The sequence below is a fragment of the Sinocyclocheilus grahami genome, unplaced genomic scaffold, assembly GCF_001515645.1.
Source record: "Sinocyclocheilus grahami isolate Dianchi unplaced genomic scaffold, SAMN03320097.WGS_v1.1 scaffold815.1, whole genome shotgun sequence".
Lineage (NCBI taxonomy): Eukaryota > Metazoa > Chordata > Actinopteri > Cypriniformes > Cyprinidae > Sinocyclocheilus > Sinocyclocheilus grahami.
The window spans coordinates 172580-197394 of NW_015505994.1; the positions used below are offsets into that span (position 1 = coordinate 172580).

At 36.6% G+C, this 24815-nt stretch overlaps 1 pseudogene; it reads left to right on the top strand.

The window, feature by feature from the left end:
• Positions 1-24815, top strand: part of LOC107562252 (formin-A-like) — a 45640-nt pseudogene that overhangs the window by 19483 nt on the left and 1342 nt on the right.

Consider the following 24815-nt stretch of genomic DNA (forward strand, 5'->3'; position numbering starts at 1 on the left):
TGTTTACTTTCATTTTAGACATAACCAACTGTGTTTATATGTAAACCATGTGTGTTTTTGACAGTACTATACTCAAAATCAATCAGACGCGTAAGACAATTTAGTCCAATAATCAGGCGCTTTTAAGCATGAGTAAGCACTCAGAAAAAGCGCATGCAGAACAGCAAGGGTATTAAACGTTTAACCGGTATGGCTTTAAAGCAGATGGAAATAATGTAATTTTGTGATTGCGCATAAGTGCAGTGTCCCCTGAGAGTAACTCTACCACTGAGCTAACACTGATGTGAATGCAATGTATGTGGCGTTGTACATTATATTGAGATGGAGGAGGTGCCAGAACTGCAGCTGATAGAATGTGCGCTGTAGCACGATACTACGATATTTCTTCAAAAGCAGATTGTGGAGACATTTTAATCGTCCACGATCAAAAATCGTAATATCGTACACCCCTAACTACCAAGTATAATCAATCTCACACACACGAACAAGCACAACGAAATCACTTCACTCTATTAAGTGGCTGTGTTATGAACATGCAAAACTGTATCGCACGCGTGCTACAGTGGTAAATTTATTAATCGCACAGACCAGTTTTTTCGTAGCACGTGCGACATATATGTCACACTGTACAGCCCTGTGTACCCTCCCCCCTTATTCAAGGGACCATAAGTAATTGGACCGTTGACTCAAAAGCCATTTTATGGACAGATGTGGGCTATTCCTTCGTTATTTCTACATCAATTAAGCAGGTAAAAGGTCTGGAGTTGATTCTAATGGTGCTTTTCCACTGAATGGTACGGCACGGTACCGCTCCGTATGGTTCACTTTTGAGGGGTTTTCCACTGGGTACAGTACCTGGTACCTGGTACTTTTTTTAGTACCACTTCGGTTGGGGTTCCAAGCGAACCGTACCGTTACCAAAACGTGACGTGTAAACTCTGCTGATCACGGATTGGCCGGAGAGGATCGTCACTACCTGCGTCACTGAACTTGCGACACAAACACAAAAGAACCGCTAGGTTTAAATCAACACAGCCAGCGAAGGATCGAACGCAACTGTTTTGAACGAGCGCACCCTTTTTTAACAACCAAAAAGTTTTGTCTGTTGTGGAAGAGCAGACGTTCCTCTCGTTGATAGCAGAGGAGCGGATCCAGCGAGAGCTTGATAGGGTGACGCGGAATGAAAAAGTTTTTTTTAGGAGTCGTGGTAGTAGAGGAGGAGCAACTATAACGACATGTGAATAATCCCGCCCACTCTAAAGCGGTACTGAACTGCAGTGGAAACGCAAACCGTGCCGAGCCGAAACATGCCGTGCCGTACTGAGCCGTACCGAGCCGAGTCGTACCACACAGTGGAAAAGCGCCATAATGGTGCTTTTCTACTGCATGGTACAGCATGGTATGTTTCGGTACGGTTCACTTTTGGGGGGTTTTCCTCTGGGTACATTACCTGGTACCTGGTACTCTTTTCATTACCACCTCGGTTGAGGTTCCAAGTGAACCGTACCGTTATCAAAACATGACGTGTAAACTCTGCTAATCACTGATTGGCCGGAGAGAATCGTCACTACCTGCGTCACTGCACTTGCGACACGAGACAAAACAGACCCGCTAGATTTAAATCAGCACAGTCAGCGAAGGAAACCCAAAAATGGGTTTCGTGGTCTGTTGAGGAAGTACAGACGTTCCTCTTGTTGATAGCAGAGGAGCGGATCCAGCGAGAGCTTGATGGGGCGATGGGGAATGATAAAGTTTTTCAGGAGTCGTGGTAGTTGAGGCGGCGCAACTATAACGACATGTGAATAATCCCGCCCACTCTAAAGCGGTACTAAACTGCAGTGGAAATGCAAACCGAGCTGAGCTGTGCCGTGCCGTGCCGAGTCGAGTCGCACCACGCAGTGGAAAAGCGCCATAAGTGTGCCATTTGCATTTGGAAGCTGTTGCTGTGAGCCCACATCATGCAGTCAAAGGATCTCTCCATACAAGTGAAACAGACAATTGTTAGGCTTCAACAACAAAACTAATCCATCAGAGAGATAGCAGGAACATTAGGAGTGGCCAAATCATCAGTTTGGTACATTCTAAGAAAAAAAGAACGCACTGGTGATCTCAGCAACATAAAAAGGTCTGGACGTCTGCAGGGGACAACAGTGGTGGATGAGCGGAAGATCCTCTCCTTGGTAAAGAAAAACCCTTTCACAACATCCAGCCAAGAGAAGAATACTCTCCAGGAGGTAGGTGTGTTACTGTCAAAGTCTACAATCAATAGAAGACTTCACCAGAGCAAATACAGAGGGTTCAGCACAAGGTGCAAACAAGGCCAGATTTGCCAAAAAACATCTTTAAAAAAGTCAGACCACTTCTGGAAAAGCATTCTTAGGGCGGCTATAATTAAGATCAACCTTTACCAGAATGACAGGAAGAAAAAAGTATGGAGAAGGCTTGGAACAGCTCATGATCCAAAGCATACAGCATCATCTGCGATCACTCGCTGAAGACAAAACTAAAGGCAGAAAGACCCACAAACACTAGCTGAAGTCAGCTGCAGTAAAGGCCCGGCAAAGCATCACAAAGGAGGAAACCCAGTCTCTGCTGATGTCCATGAGTTCCAGACTTAAGGCCGTCATTGCCTGCAAAGGATTCTCAACAAAATATAAAAAATTATTAATTTTATTTATGATTATGTTCTTTTGTCCAATTACATTTGAGCATTTGAGGTCTGTGTAATGGATGTATTTCCTTAGCATTTTATGTTATTTTTTTGTTCAAGCCCTTGAATTAAAGCTCAAAGTCTGCACTTCAATTTCATCTTGATTGTTTCATTTTAATTCTAATCTGGTGGCATACAGAGCCAAAGTTATGAAAATTGTGAACTGTGTATATTTTTTGTTGTGTATATATATATGCACACACACACACACACACACACATATATATATATATATATATATATATATCAATCTTTTTGTCAAATAGTTTTCTTTCATTTAGCAAAGGCTTTGGAACTGGTTGGTTGGTCATTGGCCTTAGTTGTTATACCCTGAGCAAAGTCAGTAGGGTGAAGTCCAATGCGAATAACAGTAAGCATTTTCAGGAAAAAGAAAATCTTCCTTGGGGAAATATGACCCAAAAATGAGGGTTAAATGGTAATAACTGTCCATTTATGTGCACTAGATTTAATCGAACTTAAATTTTTATTACCATTTAGTTTAGGCTTTTTACTGTTTAAACCTTAACGGTCTTAAAACTAATTTCTTACAAAAAAAATTTTACATCAAAATTTCTGTCCATTTTGGTCACAAAAAGTGCCTAAAAGTGATCACATAATTACATAATTACAAATTCTGTTAAATGCTGTTTCTTTTAAATTTATTTGAATTAATTTGATCAAAAATACAGTAAAAATTCGTGATTGACGCGACATATTTTCTGATGCACGCTCTCTGTCCGCTGGTGGGAGTGTGCTCATTTTATTTTTTCCCAAATTTATTCTTAAAATAGCCTTATGAATTGTTTTGTTTTTTTCCTCAGAAATTCTGTGTTGTGTATTTACAATTTTCTGGTTATCAAATGAAGGCATAATAAATTAATTTAATTTATCTTTTAATTATTGAAAATTAAACAAACTTAATTTTTTTGGCAAACAAAGGGGATTTATTATAAACAATAAAACATGGAAGACGTTGTTGTGTGATTATTCCTTAAAAATTAAAGTTTTAATAATTTTAGTATAATTTTCGTTATAATAACGTATATAATAATGCAATGCCTTTATCACTGCTTAGAATACTATGAAATATGTTGCGTGCCTTATTCTGTGTAAGAAGCCACATCATCTTGCGGAAGGATTTATTTCAAACACTCAACTGACGTTATGAAGGGAGTTTGTAGTAAATACGTTATTAAATGTGGTATTTTCACGTGCTTTCAGAAGGAGCAGCATTTACTACAAAGAGCCATAGTTCACTGAGAAGCTATACGCAAACAACTTTATCATCGCAGCACGATTTCATAATATCGATGTATAATATCGATGATATCGTCTGTGATTTTTTTTTACGTAGCTTGTCAGTGAATTATACGGCTCTGTGTAGTAAATGCTACTCCATCTGAAAGCAGGTGATGGAGATTTACTATCGCATGCAATTTATCATGCAGCCCTATTACTTCTTCAGATGACAATATCCGGTGAAAATTATTTTTTGGGTCATACTTCCAAGACGTAAAATCTGTGATTCTGAAGTATAGTATCCACACCGGTGTGGTGACTGACAGCCACACATCAAAATAGATTTATCCGCATTGAGTCGTCGTGCTGGTGCACAACCAAGTAAATTCCGCAAATAATTGCAATTGCAGGTTTCAAACAGAGATGGAGACAAAGAGTAAGTAATTTTAAGTAATTCTTTTTTAAGACTGTTAAGGTTTAAACAGTAAAAAGCCTAAACTAAACAGTAAAAAAAAAAAAATACACATTTTAAACTACACATTTTAACCTCAAATGTTGATGCTTAAAAAAAAACCGCGTGTCCATGTTATTTGTCAGAGACCCATTTATAAAAAATTTTTGTTGTTGTAAAATCATGACCCACCCTTCATTTTTGTCTTGTCAAATATCCTGCTTGGAAATAAGTTGTCATATAGACACAAACATGATCATGAATAATAAATACTCAATCTGTTTTGTGTTTGTGAGGCTGTTGATATTTATGAATGTTGCATGGCCTTCCATGTTCATAAGAATGGGTGAAATCTTAAGATGTGGATTTTCTTGCTGGGCTCATTGCTGAGATGAAATAATGTCAGCGATGCAAGACCCTTCTTTTCATAATAGATTGAATACCAATTTGTTCCAGGTTCTGCAAACAGGAAAAATAGACTTAACGTTGTAATTGTACCCTTGAACCTGGTGCCGCTCAATCAAAGTATGAATATGTTACCGTAATGAGCGCTATCCCAGCCGCCACGGCACTCATTACTCATTCCTTATTTTATGTTTGCAACTTCAGCATAGCCAGGTTTTTTAGGTAAAATGAAATTCCCATCAATTCAGGTTTTGTACAATGCAAATCAGCATGCATCTGGCCCTCCTTGGTTCGTGTAGAGAGAGGTAATTAAGCACACAACCCTTTTGTCTTCAAAATATGCTTGGAGTTTTTCATAGCAGGTGGGAAGAGCTGCTGTCAGGAGAGGTTGTTTCAAGTGTTGCTCAAGACTGAATGTTTATGTGTGTGTGTGTAACTTTATTATGTGTTGTCCCCACAGATATTTTCCTCAAAAGTTTCCCTGTGCATCCAAAAGAGCTCAAGGACAAATTGTTGATTATAAATGAAGAGGAAGGTGGTCTCTCCGACGAGCATATTGCCTCTCTCAGGAGGTAAGCGTTACATGGAGACAAAGCAGCCTGCCAAACTCCACACCTGACACAATAGTTAATCTCTCCACAAGTGGTGGCGTATGTGTATTTTAAGTAGTGCTGTTGATTGATTTATAGTTTCTCTATGAACACATGCAGACATTGTGTTTTGCTGCTTTTTTCAGTATCTCTTGGCATGAGCGCCACATTTTTAGGACAGCTTCTCAGCTTAAAGTTAAAACATGCGTGCTGAATATTTATGAATTTCATGCTGATCCAAGGTAGTTTATGCTGGTCTGGTACATGTTTAATTGTGCTGAAATTTGATTTGGTTTTCCTGCTCAAAAATTGCAAAAACTCATTATGCTATATTATCACTAAATCCGGGATTCAATCTTTTTGTCAAATAGTTTTCTTTCATTTAGCAAAGGCTTTGGAACTGGTTGGTTGGTCATTGGCCTTAGTTGTTATACCCTGAGCAAAGTCAGTAGGGTGAAGTCCAATGCGAATAACAGTAAGCATTTTCAGGAAAAAGAAAATCTTCCTTGGGGAAATATGACCCAAAAATGAGGGTTAAATGGTAATAACTGTCCATTTATGTGCACTAGATTTAATCGAACTTAAATTTTTATTACCATTTAGTTTAGGCTTTTTACTGTTTAAACCTTAACGGTCTTAAAACTAATTTCTTACAAAAAAAATTTTACATCAAAATTTCTGTCCATTTTGGTCACAAAAAGTGCCTAAAAGTGATCACATAATTACATAATTACAAATACTGTTAAATGCTGTTTCTTTTAAATTTATTTGAATTCATTTGATCAAAAATACATCTGGTCGTCCCAAACGTCTTCCATTTAAGGAATGGAGGCCACTGTGCTCTCCATTCCTTGAGAGCACAGTGCTCTGACATGCACTGTGAGCTGTAAGGTCTTATATAGACAGGTGTGTGGCTTTCCTAATCAAGTCCAATCAGTATAATCAAACACAGCTGGACTCAAATGAAGGTGTAGAACCATCTCAAGGATGATCAGAAGAAATGGACAGCACCTGAGTTAAATATATGAGTGTCACAGCAAAGGGTCTGAATACTTAGGACCATGTGATATTTCAGTTTTTCTTTTTTAATAAATCTGCAAAAATGTCAACAATTCTGTGTTTTTCTGTCAATATGGGGTGCTGTGTGTACATTAATGAGGAAAAAAAATTAACTTAAATGATTTTAGCAAATGGCTGCAATATAACAAAGAGTGAAAAATTTAAGGGGGTCTGAATACTTTCCGTACCCACTGTATATTTAAGATAATATAGAAATATTTAATATTTGATTGTCATGAAAGTAATGTATATATTTATTCAATTATTCATTTAAACTATATTAATATATTAAATTCAAATCTACGTAAAATCAAATACAAAATGAAATAATAAATTAGTTCTACATTATATTAAAATAAACCAAAAAATTTTGTTCAAACCATAAAAATGTAGAAATCAACAAATTATATTTCTATGATGTATATGCTATCTGTGATGTACAGTATGTACTTTTTAAATATATGATGCATAAATACTTTAAAAGTAGTACTAATAGCCGTTATTTTTGGCATTACATTTTGGAGAAAACTGCTTGATTGTCGTGAAAATATTACAATTCTAAATTAATAATTGGAATTTGAATAATAATTTATTTTCATTTTGAGGTGAAATATGTCTCTTACAAGTTCTTAACAGGCTTTAGGAGATTCATCCAGACATTGTTGTATTACTGTGCATTTTCTAAAAGCATCCCTCCAGATTTTGTGATCACATGCAGATTCTCATATGTATATTAGTCTGCATTAGACATTTCCTACAGATTCTGGGCCATCTAGTCAGTCGCCTTGGTCGGCTTATGTGTGCACAGCCATATTTTCAAGTGCACTGAATTCTTCTGATCCTCATTGTGTGAAAAATCCATGAGGGGATTTAATTTGACAGCTGTTGGTTTGAATTCTTAACCTTCATCTTCACACTGCAAATGAACCACACGACTTAAAGGGATTTTGTAAGAGAATTCAGCAGTTGCTGTCTTGTGTTTGAGAGGAATCTTGAGTCATTTTAACAAACCCTGGACATGCTGTTTGTGATGCATTAATCACAGCACCAGTCCATTCTAAAGGTTTCAGGATCGGATTTATACAACAGATTTGAGTTTTTCATGGTTTTCAGCAAACATCATTCCTGGATAATGAGCCTTGCATAATGATTTCTTACTGGAACACCTTCCAGCAGTGGTGGTCACTTAAAATTAGAGATACATTATACATAAAACATGTAAAATATAAATGTCTTTACCTTGAAATATATACAGTGGGGCAAAAAAGTATTTAGTCAGCCACCAATTGTGCAAGTTCTCCCACTTAAAAAGATGAGAGAGGCCTGTAATTTTCATCATAGGTATACCTCAACTATGAGAGACAAAATGAGAAAAAAAATCCAGAAAATCACATTGTAGGATTTTTAAAGAATTTATTTGCTATATAGTGTTTTACTTTTGATTTAAAATTTATAGCATTTATGGTAAGCATTAATATCGTGTTTAATATTAATCAAATTTAATTATGTCTATTTGTGATTAATAAATGTTGTAAATAAGTGCAGTTATCTAAAAATATAAATTCTTGTGTTTTATGCTTTTGATTTTGGTGTGAAATATGGACCTGGACGTTTTCTGTTAGTGAGATTTACCCATATGTACTAACCTGAGCATGTTTATAGCGGCTTATCTTGACATTGTCCAGGCCGTCTGATGATATGTCACCTCTTCCTCAGATGTGCAGCATCCCGAACCTCAGCACCCGTCTGGACCTGCTGCTCACGATGCGAGAGCTGCCCATCTGTATGGAGGACCTCACGCCGGTCAGACTCGCATTACAAACACCTCATATGCACCTGTCAGTCATGTTTGTGTCGGCCTGCCTCTGTTTCTCTTGCTTTTCACCTCTCTTTTTCTCTGAACTCTGCTGAATTGCTTACAGATAGGGCACATTCAGAATAAGCCGCCAATATAGAATGCATTTATTTCAGAAAGGGAGGCTCTTTTGGATGCATTCATTATGACTTTTAAGTTACAATAAGCAGCGTGCGTGTGTGTGTGTGTGAGTGACAATTTGCATGTTTGTGTGCACGCTGGCATTTTATTTCGCAGTTAGCACCACACCGCACTGATTATTATGATTGACAGAAGAAGAAAATGAAAGTTTGTTTGTGGAAAAACAATCTCATGTGAACTGGAGTCTCACAGTACGCCTGGAAGAAATCAGTATTGAAGCTTCGCAAAGGTGGCTCCCGAGGCACACAGCTGAACGGAGAGGAAAAAAAAAACAAAGAGAAAGAATAAAAAGCTCATTTACTAATGCAAAAGATAATCTTGGCAGACAGCAGGTGCTCAGAAAAAAATAAATGAAATGGACTTGAGGTGAAAAAAAGAAGCATGCATTAATACACAGGGGTTCTGTTCGCAACGAATCAGCACTTAGAGTGGGCTGATGGAGTTTCTAATGGCAAATTTCCTTCAAGTCATTTATTAGTTAGAGAGTGGCAGGCAGGAAGAGATGTAGCCCAAAGAGCACTCTGAAGGCTTTTTCTACCTGCGAGTTAAAAAAAAAAAAAAATGCTGAAATCCCTCTTGTACTTTCAGTGCATCTCAAAAGTTTTTTTATTTGAGTTTCTCTGTACCCACCGTGCTCTTCTATTCTGCACCATTGAATACGTTTCTGTCAGATGTTAAGTTCTCTCTGTGCTCCGAAATGGGATGCAAAGATGTGACATTCATCTTCACAAGCTTTTCTGTGTGAACAGATGATTATATACCGGCTGCAAGTTTAAGGCAGTAAGTGTGGAGGTCAGGATCACGGACGCGTCTGGGATTTTTCCAGAGGTTATGGGTGTTATACGGCATCGAAATCGGCTTGACTCAGCATTCGGGTGTCAGAGAGGGCTTACGTTGTTTGCCTCGGGGAATTGATAGCTATTTTAGCCGATTTTGCTGTTCTGTCCACCTTGCTGTGCTCAGCGGTGTCACCGACTGTCGTCAAAGATGCCGGTCATTTGAATCGCTCACACTTCTGTGTCAGTCATGAGAATCAGGGTTTCAACAGGTCTTAAACAGGCTTAATACAACCTTCTACCTTAAAAAAGGTCTTAAATTAGAGCAGCACTGAATGTTGCACACATGCACTGCAAAAAATGGCATATTTTCCTTAGTATTCATCTTTTGTTTTCCAGTTTAAACATGTAAACATCCTTAAATCAAGATCGATTTACTTGTAAAATGAATGAATTCTTGTTTTCTGTATAATGACATTTTGAAGTCTTGTTTTCTGAGAAAATTAGTAAAATTAAGTGCTTAAAGGCATCATATGATGCTGCTAAAAAGAACATTATTTTGTGTATTTGGTGTAATGAAATGTGTTTATGCGGTTTAAGGTTAAAAAAACACATTATTTTCCACATACTGTACATTATAGTTTCTCCTCTATGCCCCACCTTTCTGAAACGCGTCGATTTTTACAAAGCTCAACATTCTGAAAAAGCGAGGCCAGCTATCCAGTGCATTGTGATTGGCCGAATACCTCAAGCGTGTGACGGAAATGTTACGCCCCTACCATATTGTGATGCCCTGTCAGGCCGGAGCGATGATTCAAAACATGAAAACCCATTATAAACGAGGCATTCGTTGCATCCAGTGGGGACATACAGTAATTACTGATTATAATGACTTATACACTACCCAAAAAACTCGCTTTAAATATATAAAATATAAAAACTCTTTAAATATAAAAAACGTACTTACAGTCTGTGAATCAGAACAGCCGGCATTGTAGTCTACTCTACCAGGATCAGGAAACAGTCCTCCATAAAATGTGCTGCACACATCTGAATATTTGGGTTGAAGTGTTCTGGAACAGTGTTGTAAATACAACTTAACCACTGATTTCTAGTCGTGTCCATTTTTGGAACGAAGTAGTTTCGCTTTCACAACGAAACAGCGTCGCACACGGCGGCCTAGAGTGAGCGGCGGCAGCCTACAGTGAGCAGAGGCCAGGGGCTAGCGTGAGGAACGGGCGGAGGGTTAGAGTGAGCAGAGGCGGCGGGCTTGAGAATGGCGCGGCTGGCGATTTCGACGAAGGAGCGTCCGGAAGGACATGTGACGACTCCGGGCTGGACTCCGCTTCGTCCACGGTGAAAGCCAATTCAGCGATCCACAGCGCAAAGTTGAAGTATTCAGCAACTCAGCGACCAGCACGGATCAGCTCTAGGCATGACGAAGCGATATCGTCCTCTTTTGGAAGACCAAACAAAGGAGTTTCGCTTTCACAACGAAGCACACAGCGCCTTCACGACATGGCGGCGGCAACAACAATACTACAGCGAGAATAAAAGTTACGCCTTCTTTCTTTGCGTGAACATTTGGGTGGCGTTATGTAAATCTTCCCACATAGTGATGTAGATATGTGAGGGTGTGTTAGAACGAGCCGTTTTAGGTAGGTGTGGCTGACTCTTAACTTTTATAAAGAATATCTCTTTGGATTTGAGACTTTAGTCTTTGCAACTATACAGATCTTCTTTATGCACCAAGAGCTTGTAACACTCCAAAGAGAAAGGAAAAATTGAAATCGCATCATATGACCCCTTTAAAACCAGAACAAATATATGACAGTGGGGTATGAAAATTGTTTTCTGTTTAAATTAAATGTATTTTTCTGACCTCATATGTCATATATCATGTTTAAACTCGCTTTATTTTGACAAATTTCACAGAAAATAAGACTTCTGTTGTCATTTTGTTTTAAGAATCTTTGTGCTGGAAAACAAGACAAAAATACTGAGGCAGAAACTCATGTTTTGCAGTGTTTTCAGAAGGTACAGTAAAGTTATTTCCACATTCTAGTTAGGATATTTGTATTTATTTAATAACATGAAATCAAAAGTAAATATTAAAAAGATCTGTTGGAAGTTTTATTTTTTATTTATTTGAAACTGTTAATTCTGATGGCATCGTCGTGTCTGATCTCTTTTTCAAAATATACATGTGCCCTATGACTAAATGTTCTGATTGGGCCACATGCAATGCTTTTTAATGAGTTTGAAAGGCAGCATCAAACAACATTTGCAACCCGTTTTTATTTCTTAATGTAACATTTTGGTTACACTTTACAATACAGATCCACTTGTTAAAATCATTAGCTGACAATGAAAAATACTTACTGTTGTCTTATTGATTTAAACATTTACTAAATACAATACTAAAAGTCTGTTAACATTATTTAACCCTTGAATGGTGTTCTGGTCTGTGGACTATTTCGGGACTATTGATTATTTTTCCAAACTCAGACTCATTGGCCTTGGCTCATTTTCTGTGAAGAACATACATCAGAACAAATTTTCAATGACCACTCACTGTACACCCCCCCTACACATTTATATTACATACAGGATGTTCGGGTCCACTGAACCCAGGGCTTATAAAAGAGTGGAAATTTTAGGTACTGTGTACCTTCACTCTGTCCTCCTACTGTCTGGACCTGCTATCAGTATGTATATGTGTGTTTATATCTGTGTATGTGTGTGTGTAAGAGAGAGAGAGAGTCTGTAAGCGTGTAAGTGTGAGTTTTGTGTTTCCACCCCTGCCGTTCCCACACAATGTTGAAGCACTTTAATTCATGAATGTGATCTAACAAAGGTAACAGGCAAATTTTTACCATATATGCTGTTTATATCGCTTGTAATTGGGATGAAGTAAACATCGGTGGAGTGTTTTAACATATAAGTTTTGATTGCGTAGAATTAAAAACCCAAAACTGCAGAAGGTCCACCAGACCTACGAACACTGGCGGAGCAACAAAAATATGAACACCACACAAGGGTTAATTGACCTGAGCTAACATAAAAAACAACTGTACATTGTTAGTTTATAAACTAATGTTAAAAATAAATTAATACTGTAACAAATTACTTGATCATTGTTAGTTAGTTAATGCTATTTGCTATTTTTCTGGTAACCTTTATTTGATTAATGTGAATTGGCATTAAATTACTCTGTATCGGAAAGTTTTTAGTATTGGAATCTTCTTTTGTGTTCAGCAGGAGTCATACAGGTTTTGAATGACATGAGGGTGAATAAATGAATAATTCCATCGAATCCAGTGAATTTAACTTATGCACAAAATTGGAATATCCCATAAAAAATTTGCAAATACAGTACCGTTTCCATCCAGCAAGACGAAGAGAACAAAATCACAACTTCCTGATAAACTGGAAAAGTTATTTGCCGTAGTAGGAGAAGCCTATGCAAAACACTGTAAATGCGGTCATGTTACCATGCTTTCGGAGGCAGATGCCTGCTATTTGAGAAAACAGTACTGTAAAGGTACTGTAACGATTGTCGCGCATGCTTATCGCCGACGTTTTTCGACGCGTCTTTTGTGTTCATTCCCAAGCGATTTTCGCAGGCGATGAGCCGAGTGAACGTGTAAATTCACTCCCTGACATTAGATTAGCGCTTAATGAAAAACAGAAATACCCCGGTACACATCGAATCCTATTTGATCTGCAATTCCTCTCCATAACAACTCCCTCTTATCGAGACCAGCAGGTCTACATTCATCTTGCCTCGATGCATCTTCTTGGTCTACTTACTTCCTCTTTGTCGTTAGGTATCAATGTGTGCTCGACAAGACCGTTTTGTGCTTGAGCACCACCAAGTCGTGTTTTACTGTAACTTCAGCATCTCCAGGCACGTGAACAAAAGCGCCAATCTCATTGGTCGGCCAGTTTTTAACGCGGCACGTCAAACCAAAAAACCGAGCCCGAGGCGGTTTTTAAAAAATAACACTTTTACGCCTCGGTGTGCACACTCACATTGGCGCCCTTTGTTTAGTCACGAGGCGTTAAACCTCGGCGATAATCGCGCACAATATTCGTCCTGGTGTGAACAAGCCTTAAGACAGTTCTGGGAGGTAATTTTGATGATAGGCTTTCGCTCAGGTATTTCAGAATGATCAAAACAACATTTCAGATGCTGTTCAAAGAGATTAGTCTGCAGGTTAGTCCTGTTATGCCATCCCATCGCACAAAGTCACATGACGTTTTTGATTCGCATTACAGAATTTATTCGGTAAATGTGTTTCCATCGTAATTGATGTACATGTATTCTTATCGGATAAAAAAACGATTACACAAGTTTTTGGAATTTTTGGAATTTAAGCATCTTGGCGTCTCCATCCAGCATTGTTTAATGCAGTATTCCAAAATGTCCATAAAAATCGGTGGATGGAAACACAGCTATTTACTCATCCTCATGTCATTCCAAACCTGCATGGCTTCCTTTCTTCTGTAGAAAAAGAAGATGAGAATTGAAAAAGTCAATGGGGTCCAATTTTGTTGTTGTTTGGACCCTGTCGTTCCACAGAAGAAAGAAACGCAGACAGTTTCGGAATGACCTGAGGATGAGTAATGATCATTTCTGTCTGAACTACCCTTTAAGATCAATGCTATTTGTTTCTGAAAATGTTATAATGTAACTCAGTTTGGACCCCGCGAAAGGTCCTCCATTTTTAAGAGTTCCCAAACAAGTAGCCAGGGTTCTGTTTCCACCGCCACCATTAAATCCATGGGATTGTCTGACATGGTTGACTTTTTAAACCTGTAACATTAAGGCGGATTTACCCACCATCTGACAAGCTGGAACATTGCTCTGGCTTAGAGTGGGGAATACCAAAGAGCTCTCTAGGTGTGTTGTGCTTTGTCTCAGAGCTGTCTGAGGAATGCTAACTCCTTGTGGCATTGTGAGCTTTTAGTAAACAGAGAGCGTTCAATGCACTAAGGATTTTTAGTAATGCAAGAAGTGTTGGAGTGTTGGAAAGAAGCTTAGCTGAAGTTTCTGCCCACTGGGACTTGATTAGCATAGCTAGCTTTGGTCAAATTAGTGTTTAAGGGTGTGAATCACCAGGTAGAAATTAAGCAGAGCGCTCGAAGGTAATGCATTGAGGATTATCGCCGAGTGAAGGTTGCGATGGAAACAGACGGGCATATGGTCTGACGGTTTGTCTCATAGATATCAAATCAAGCTTTTCCTTTGGTTGCTGTCTTTGCTGTTGCTCTTTACTCAGGGGTTCAGCTTGTTATACAGGTTGGAAAATAACTAATACTGTAAAGAGCTTCAGCATTTAATGCTAGCAGCTCACAATTCCTTTCAGTCTAACCTGTTTATCTTGGCTAAATCACAAGGGCTTTTCCCCAAGAGTAGCATAAACTTGTTTCTTGTGGTATTAATAGGAATGTAAATCAGACAGTCTAAATGATTATGGTGTATCTAATTTGGTGAAGTTAATTGGAAGTAATCCAGTGTGGTTCTGGGAATATTACACATTCAGTCTGTATCACTGAGTTTAGTGTTCACAAATGCAACTTATCAGACTAAATCTATTGTTTTATTTCTAGACAGCTGCCAAATATTATGCAATATTAATGGACTGTCTATACATCAATGTGGTATCCTGCGAGACCATTTTAGCATGAAATCAATGGTAAACCTTTTTTATTTATTTTATTTATTAATTTCTTTATTTGAAATGATTTTATATTGTGACCTTTGAAGTGCTTGGAGCATATATTGATTTATTTATTTATTTTACATTGTGACCATGAAGCACTTAGAGCATTTATTTGTTTGTTTGCTTGTTTTCTGACCTGCAGACACTTTTTTTTTTAGTTTGAAACAATAATAATAATATCATTAAATATTATTATTATTATTTAGTTGTTGTTGTTATTTATCGTTATTGTTATTATTTCCTTATTTCCTATATTTTTCTATTATTTACTGTATGAAACCACATCCACAGGCTATTTTGATTGTACTGATTTTTTAAATGGGAAATCATTTTTTACAGATTCATTCATTCATTCATTCATTCTTTCCTTTATTCATTCATTCATTCAATTATTTTAAATGCTGTCCTGTGAAGAACAAGGATCATTTTATTTATTGATTTGTTCATTCATTCATTCATTCATTCATTCATTCACGCTTTCTTCTCTAAAATGTTCTTATATTATGACCTGTGAGACACCTGAGGACACTTTATTTATTTATTTTTAAATGGTAAATCATTTCAAAGGTTTGTTTGTTCATTCATTTATAATTTATTTATTAAATTTAATTATTTTATATGCTGTCCTGTGAAGAACTATGAGCATTTTATATATTTATTTATTTATTCATTCATTCATGCTTTCTATCGCCTTAGCCTTTTTTTAATTTACCAGCATTAATTTACTATATTAACTAGCTGTTATTTTTTTTACGCAAGTTGACAGCCGAACATTGTTTCAGAGGCCAAACAAGTCAATATATTTTGATAAATGATCACAAAGACAGCATGCACAAGAACACCAGGAACGTGCATTAAGGAAGTAAATGGGGTCAATTTTGATTTCATGTTGACTTGAAGTTGTGCCAATAGATCATCCACTGTAGTTCACCGGCATTGTTTTCTGTAATATTAACCTCAGTCATACACCATACCGTTCCAGAGTTTTGATTTATCACGTTTACTTGCCTGGCACTCTTGTCGTAAGTGCCTTGTTGACGGATGGTAGTCATTGATTGTACCTTGTACTTGTTACTTCAGCAAGAACCCCTTAACCCAACAACTACCAGTTCTCAGGTTTAACTTTCCTTCCAGCTTCAAATAATAAATAGAAGCACTTCCTGTGTCGGCTCTGATACACACTTGACAAGCTTGGTCTGTGTCAACAGGACCGCTGAGAAATCCGGCTGCACTCAAGAGCCGACGGCTGTTAAGTGAGAGGCAGGAAAAAGTTTGCGCTTTGATTAGTTGGAGATGACATGTTCTGGCCTCTGTGTTTGTCTTGCAGCTGATTATCCAGAAGATCCACATGTGCCAGCAGCTGTGGGCTTGTGACTCATTTGTCAGCATGCTGGAGTACCTTCTGGCCGTGGGCAATTACCTCAACCAGAACGCAGGCAAGGACAGGGCCAAGGGATTTCGCCTCTCGTCCTTAACTAAGGTAGGACCCGCAACCGCCAGCAAATGACCTGTGGGGGATGGCGAGGAGAACCAGGGCTAATAAAACTTCTTATTGGCATACAGGACAAACATCTGCTGGTTTTATTTCTCTCTTTTGTTTTTCACTAGCTTTCATTTCTCCTCAGGTTGTTTTATCCGGTCAGCTTTGGTAGCAGCATTAGGGGAAACTAATAATACGGAATGAGATTTTTCAAAATAATGTAGGTTTTCTCGTTTTCAGCAAGTAGCAGTGTCTGTTTTTGGTCATGTTGTGTCATATGCACAGCTTTGCACACAAACAAACTTTCACATCTTTTGAAATACCATCTTTCACATATGCTACCATTCAAAAACCATTTTTTTCTTAAAGAAATGAATACATTTATTCGGAAAGGATGCATTAAATTGATCAAAAGTGATAGTGAATACATTCGTGAAATTTTATTTATTTATTTATAAAATGATTTTATATTCAGACATGCATTTTATGTATTTATAATGTTACAAAAGATTTCTATCTTAAATAAATGCTGTTCTTTTGAACGTTCTATTCATCAAAGAATCCTGAAAAAAGTAAATGACAAAAATAAATGTTTCTTGAGCAGCAAATCAACATATTAGAAAGATTTCTGACACTGAAGACTGGAGTAATGATGCTGAAAATCCAGCTTTACATCACAGGTATAAATTACATTTTAAAATATATTCAAATAGAAACTGTTATTTTAAATTGTAATAATATTTCACAATATTACTGTTTTTATTGTATTTTTGATCAAATAAATGCAGCCTTGGTGAGCATAAGAGACATATAAATCTTACAGGTATTACTGTTAAATTGTGACCAATATTGTGACTCCTTTTCTTATAATATTTAATTGATTATTTAGATCATTTTATTATTTTTTTTGTTGATATTGTTTCCTAAGGACAAAATACAATATATTGTAAATGCATTCCAAAATATTCACATATAAATAAATATATAAATCCTTTGAGATTGTAGAGAGACTGACTCAATTACATTATTCACAGTGCTCCATATATGAGTCCTATAGGAGTAGGCGGTTGCTGCTCAGATTTTTTATTGCATTTCCAGCTGTTTCCATAAGTTGAAAGTATATATCGTTGCTTAACAACTGCAGGATCATAGTCATTCTGTCTTAAAACATAATTGTTAAAAATTAGTTATGGAGAATAGGATGAATGGACCAGTGTTGTTGAACTCTATCATGGCATATATACTGGATTGTGACATGTATCATATCGTGACATACTTGCCACTGTGCCCTATGGTTTAGTCACGTTTATACGACTGCATCCACTACACACATCAGACGTGCCACACAGCGATACCTATGAGTTTCTCTTTGTTGTTGGTTTGTGCAAACTCTGGCCGCAGCGGCCCAATTCATTAGCCACGTGGCATGGCTTTTTTCAGAGCTCACTAAGTCATTAGTGACACGCCGGTAATTTGTATTGATTTTTGCGACCAGGGTGCTTGAAACCCAGTTCCTAAGTGGCAAGATTTAAGGGCACTTGCACAATAATCCTTTGCTAATGAGGAATCTGAGTGCACCACCTCTGTGCTTCCTCCATAGAAACACAATAAAGAACATAACCACATGCTTATTTTAGAGTGATGAAGTAAACCTCTGATGATTAGTGAAACACCCTGTCCTGGCATGTTCATCATGACATTTTCAAAAAAATTCCATTTCATCATTTAGTGTATCATATTTTGGTAACACTTTATTTTAAGGACCAATTCTCATTGTTAACTAGCATATTGGCTGTTTATTATTACTTATAAAGTACATATTAATGCCTTATTCTGAAAGACCATTCTTTGCAACACTTTGCATGTTTAGTCTTAAATATATATTAACATTTAAAATTGTTGTCACTGTTTAAAGCAAATGTCACAACATTTGAGATTAATATGCATTTTAAACAATTTATTACATGGTTTTCTGGAATACTTGATTCAGATTGGTGAATTGTAGCATTTTAGGGTCAAATATGTTTGTATAATGACTGCTAAACTTTATAATTAACTGTTTTGTATATCTCTGTTTTGTGATTTTTCTCATCACATAAAAAAAAGAAAAGGAATCAATATGTCATGCATTACCATTGAAAAATTCTGAGATGATTTTTTTTCTTCTGCTCACCAAGGCTGCATTTATTTGATCAAAAATGTCTTTAGCCTACTGTAGAAATCTTTAAAAGCACTCACGCGAGGCTGTGGCGCTCCACAAGATTTGCATTGTGGTTAATCAGAGAGCAGAACCTTCGAGATGTCAAGGAGATCCTTCTGGAAAAATGATAACTGGTTTTTCACATGTGCGTAATAGAGGTACGCTTCGGTATAAGGACATTATCTTCTTCCATTTTTAGTTGATGGTAATATGTGGGTGGTGAATTGTCAAACCTCGCTCTTTCTCTGGCCTTGGGCAAGGTATTGGTATTCAAAGATGCGTGCATGAGCGTGCATAAACTCTCACAAACGCACACCCAAGATAAATATTCGTTTACCTCCGGTACCCTCCAGTCAGATGGGATATTTGATTGGGGATATAGGACCAATCGTTCCCAAACCTCCTTCTAATTGTTACCAAGCACTGCCTACATACACAGCTGCCTTCTAAGGAAGCGTTCTGACTGTTGTTGAACCTATAAGTGATCAAATTGGAACATTCAACATTGTTAACTTTCGTGTCACACAAATAGCATTTTGCACTTGACAGACAATTGATTCTTTTAGAATTTGATGTTAGTATGTCTTATTTTAATATAATTGAGATACCATTATAGGTTTTAGTAATATATTAGTTTTTATGTTTTCAATTTAATTAGTCATTTTGTTGTGTTTTAGTAATTTTTAGTTTTTTTTTATACATTTTATTTAAGTTTTAGTTATTCTCATCACATTAAACTAAATAAAAATGGAAAATGTTGCCTGGTCAACTAGCTGAAATTTATATATATATATATATATATATATAGGCCTTCGACCGTCCGCTCAGGCTGGCGTGGTAAAAAACACAGAGCGAGCGATCAGGGTAATGAGTCAGCGATGTAAAAAGTCCCGTGTGTAGTCTTCCAGCGGATGGTCACCCTGCTCCAGGCATAGCAGGGCCACAGCAGGAATGTCCATGGTGACAGAAGAGTGGGGAAAAAAGGAACAAAATGCAGATGATGTTAGTATGTCTTATTTTAATATAATTGAGATACCATTATAGGTTTTAGTAATATATTAGTTTTTATGTTTTCAATTTAATTAGTCATTTTGTTGTGTTTTAGTAATTTTTAGTTTTTTTTATACATTTTATTTAAGTTTTAGTTATTCTCATCACATTAAACTAAATAAAAATGGAAAATGTTGCCTGGTCAACTAGCTGAAATTTATATATATATAGGCCTTCGACCGTCCGCTCAGGCTGGCGTGGTAAAAAACACAGAGCGAGCGATCAGGGTAATGAGTCAGCGATGTAAAAAGTCCCGTGTGTAGTCTTCCAGCGGATGGTCACCCTGCTCCAGGCATAGCAGGGCCACAGCAGGAATGTCCATGGTGACAGAAGAGTGGGGAAAAAAGGAACAAAATGCAGAAAAAAATAAAATCTGTAGTTGGTCCATTCTTCTCTCACGCTTCTGTGTGGAATGAATTCGCATGAAGATGAAACGAAAAGTCTTTTAATCAGATAAAGCCAGAAGAACAGGCACGGAAACCAACTTAACATAGATGGAGAACGGACGAAGACTAAGGGAGAACTGAGGAGTTATAAGCATGAACCAAACAAAGGGAACTAATGAGATGATTATGAGACAACAGGTGAACTGAATGACATAATCAGGCAACTCACGAAAACTAGGTCACAACGGAGAGAACAGAAAACAAGGCATACATGTAACATATATATAAATATAATGTAGCAAAAGTAGCAAGATTTTTTTGTTGTTTTTAGGATTAGTTTCCGTTTAGCTTCACTTATAAAATAATATTTTTTATTACACCAAATTATTTTTATCAATCATTTTATTAACTAATTATTGTGTTATCATTAATTAATTAATTAATATGTATGTATTTATTTCATATTTTATCAACCAATTATTTTATAGTCTTATTTATTTACTTATTATTTATTAAATATAATATTTTTTATGAATCAACATTTCGTTATCATATCCAATTGTTTTATTTATATATTTCAATATTTTTTTTTCGGTATTGAATGGAATATATGTATCTGCCATCTTCATTTTTATTATTTTTTTATATAATTATATATTTGATAAATTTTTTAATGTAATTTTGTAATTCTGGGATTGGCACAGCATTTTGGCTGAATAATGTAAGTGTCTCCAATGCCTTAAAACGCTGTCTACATAGTTTTTAGAACAGAGCACATGTATCATCTTTTCTCAAGCACAGGTGCATGGAGAAACTTCCACAAACACATTCATTATTTTCCCTCCTTTTCCCAGCTTTCTCAGGTGCGCGGGAACAATCGGAAGTTCACCTTGCTGCATGCCCTTGTGGAGCAGATCATGTTGCGAGAACCACGTTTGGCCACCTTTTTCCTGGAGCTTGCAGAATTTGAGACTGTTCCTGGAGGTACTCTAATCAAAATTTCATTGCATGGGAAGATGTGATAGATGTTTTTGGGGCTGATTTGATCGAATGCCTTCTGATTGTGTGTTTCTGTGGTTTTCCCGCAGCTTCAGTCAAAGGTCTGACAGCAGAGGTGGACGGTACGTGGATGCTTATTTGTGGAACTTATTTGTAGTCGTCAGTGTTTCAGAAATGGTTGCTTGTTTATACATTTTTAATCAGCTGAGCAGTACATTCAAACCTGTTGCTGCTTGGCTTGCTTGTGCAGTAATGCATAAAGGCATTGCAGTTGAGTTCATAGAGTGTAGGGGGTCTATTATAAATGTCCTTAATCACAGATTTTTTCCCATTTGTCACCATTTAGTAGTGAAGAATGAATTTCAGAAGATCGTCCAGTACAGGAAAACATACAGTAAAAGTAAAAACGAAGTCAATCAGCACCCCAAATTCTTCAAAGACTTAAAGGTAATTTACAAACATACCCAATTATCTTTGCTTTATTATATCACATAATGAAGTTACTTAAATTTATTATGAATTTATAAGAAGACATTGGTTAATGGTTGGATCGTGTTAATGTGATTAACCTTTACAGAAAGCACCAAAAGCACCATAAAAGTATCATGAAAACATAAAACATAAAATGTTTGTGTGATATATTCTACATCTTTTAAAGTTAGGTCATTAGTCTTCTTCTCATCAAGTGAGCTGTTAATGACTGTGACCAGATCGTTGATTCAGTGAGTTGAACTCAAGAATCAATCAGCTTGACAACTGAATCCAAATATTCAAAAGAATGACTCAAATTGGACAAAGCTCTCAGTGAATAATGATTCAAAAGTCAATCTTTTTGATAGAAATCATGGGTAATGATGGCATGTCTTCTGATTAATGTGGTTTATTTTAGTAGCTATTTCTGCGCAACATTTTGAATCATGTCCTAGTCAATAACAACATACATAAGAACTTTTTTCCTATCCAAAAAAAAGCAAAGGCATCATAAAAACATAAGCATATGTTATTTATGTAATATATTCAAAGTATTTAAAATGTAAGTCATCAGCACTTCATCAGCAAGCTCTTAATGACTGAATGGATCATTGATTCAGTGAGTTGAACTCAAGAATCAATCTGAATGACTCTGTGAACTGGATCCAAAGATTTAAAAGAATGACTCAACTTGGACACAGCTATTTCTCTCAGTGAATAATGATTCAAATGTCAATTTTTTGATCGAACGCATGGGTAATAATGCCATGTCTTCTGGTTATTGTGATGTAAGTAGTTTCTTCCGGGAAATATTTTGAATTATGTATAGTCAATACCAATGAATATGGACTGAAATCTATTGTTTGTCTAAATCTATTGTGTGATATATTCTAAGTCATTGCAATTTAAGTTGTTAGTCCTTGAAAATCTTCTCTTCAAGCGAGCTCTTAATGACTGTGACCAGATCAGTGATTCGGTGAGTTGAACTCAAGAATCAATCAGACTGGATCAAAAGAGCCAATTCAAAGGAATGATTCAAATTGGACAAAGCTACATCTCTCAGTGAATATTGATTCAAATGTCAGTATTGTCCTCACACAAAGCTATCATATGACGTCAGAAGAACAGCAGCACGCAAGTCACATGACACATTATGATGCTTTTATGCTGCTTTTTACTCAGTTTGGAGCTTGACAGCCCCTGTCCTTACTCATTTTCATTATAATGAAAAGACCGGCCATGTTGTTCTATATGCTGCATTATTCTTGAACAACTCCACAGAGAAAGGAAGTTAATCTAGATCATATAAAGCGCAGACCCTTGAGAGCTGCTTCTTTGATACACCTTTTCACTGTATAAAAGCTTTTCGGATGTGGTCTGGTTGAAAAGAAATACCGGTGATCAAAAGCCATTGAGGCTGATAGCGTTAAGAATTCCAGTGCTACCTCTCCAGAAATGGAAAGAAGGAGAAAGTGCAGCCGTAACACCTGCTCTTCTTTTATCTCCGGGCTCTAGGCGGCCATCGAGAAGCATGAGGCCGATCTCAGACAGCTGATGAAGAGGTGTGAGGAGATGAGGAAGCTCTACACTGACATATTGGTAATCCCTGAGTTATTATTTCAATATCTTCTGTTGTGTTGCTTTGGGAGACGGATGGGCCGGGATCTCTGGCTATCTAGAGATTGGCCTTTCTCTGCTTATCTGTGCCAGGTGGTCTGAGGTGGAAGAGGGATATATTTCAGCCCACCCATTCATCAAGGTTACAGTTTTTTTTGGTTCTCACTGTGAGGGACATGATGCTGGATTGAGATTGACTTATGATATCAGTTCTCTATGATATATATATATATATATAATGCATACTGAAAACCAGAGTTAGTAGACAGCTATTTATTTTATTTGTTATTTTTTAACATGACTGAATTATAAGGTTGAGGGGGGAAAAATTAAAATACACAAAATAAATATATAAAAAGTAAAATAATTATCAGCAATAAAAAGCTTTTAAATACAAAATATTTGTTGTTTTCAATTTATTAAATGTTTATATTTATATATTTTTAATACAAAAAAATTATGCACAACATATAGAAACAATATCTAGAAAAATTCTATGCAGTTCTATGAAGAAATGTTGCTTTGCTAATTTTGTTGTTTTATGGCCTTGTGGGTAAATTTAATCCAAGTTAACCAGTACATTTGACACCTCAGACAGAAATTGATCGTGTTTTTCATGTTACATTACATTATGATATACACTAAGTTTGTGGTCAGGATTTATTATATTTCCTTATTCAGCAAGGATGCATTAAATTGATCAAAAGTGACCAAATACATTTATAATATTTAATAATTTCTATGTCAAATAATTATTGTTATTTTATTATATTATTTTGTTATTCAAATAATATAAGTTATTTTAAACTATATTCATCAAAGAAAAAAAGAAAAATAAGATCTATCATGGTTTTCACACAAATATGAAGCAGCACAACTGTTTTCAAAATTGATAATAATTAGAAATGTTTCTTGATGAGCAAATCAGCATATTCAAATGATTTCTGAAGAATCGTGTGACACTGAAGACTGGAGTAATGGTGCTGAAAATTCAGCTTTGTATCACAGCAATAAATTACATTTTACAATATATTTAAATAGAAACCAGTTATTTTAAATTGTAAAAATATTTCACAATATTACTGTAATTACAGTGTTTTTTATTTTAGATCAAATAAATGCAGCCTTGATGATCTTAAGACCTCAGACTTCTGAACAGCAGTGTATGTGCCATGTTTCTCATTTTTTTCTGAGAGAATACAAAACAGTGTAACTGTTGTAACTTTTTGCTATAAAAGTCCAGCTGGACAGAATCAGGAGACAAAAATACACAGCTTTCTTAATAATAAAGAACACATTCTTAGGGAAAATCCTTTTCCTCTGTTTGTAACGTGCAACGTATTTCCCAGCTGTCCCAATTTTGGCCTAATGGTTAGAGAGTCGGACTCATAACCCAAAGGGCACGGGTTTGAGTCTCGGTAAATATCCATAAAGTCTTTCCATAAAGACTGCGAGCGGTTCATTGTGAACATTCCGCCTATTGTGAGCTTGACATGATGAGGAGCGAGTCTCCTGCCAGGGATGGGAATCACTTGAGTTGCACAATTACAGCCCAAACTTTCAGCCTTGGGCAAAAATACAGCAAACAGCAACTTGGGGCTGTTGAGCCAGAAATAATGGGGAGAATAGAGCCAGGATGAAGAGAGAAACTGAGAGT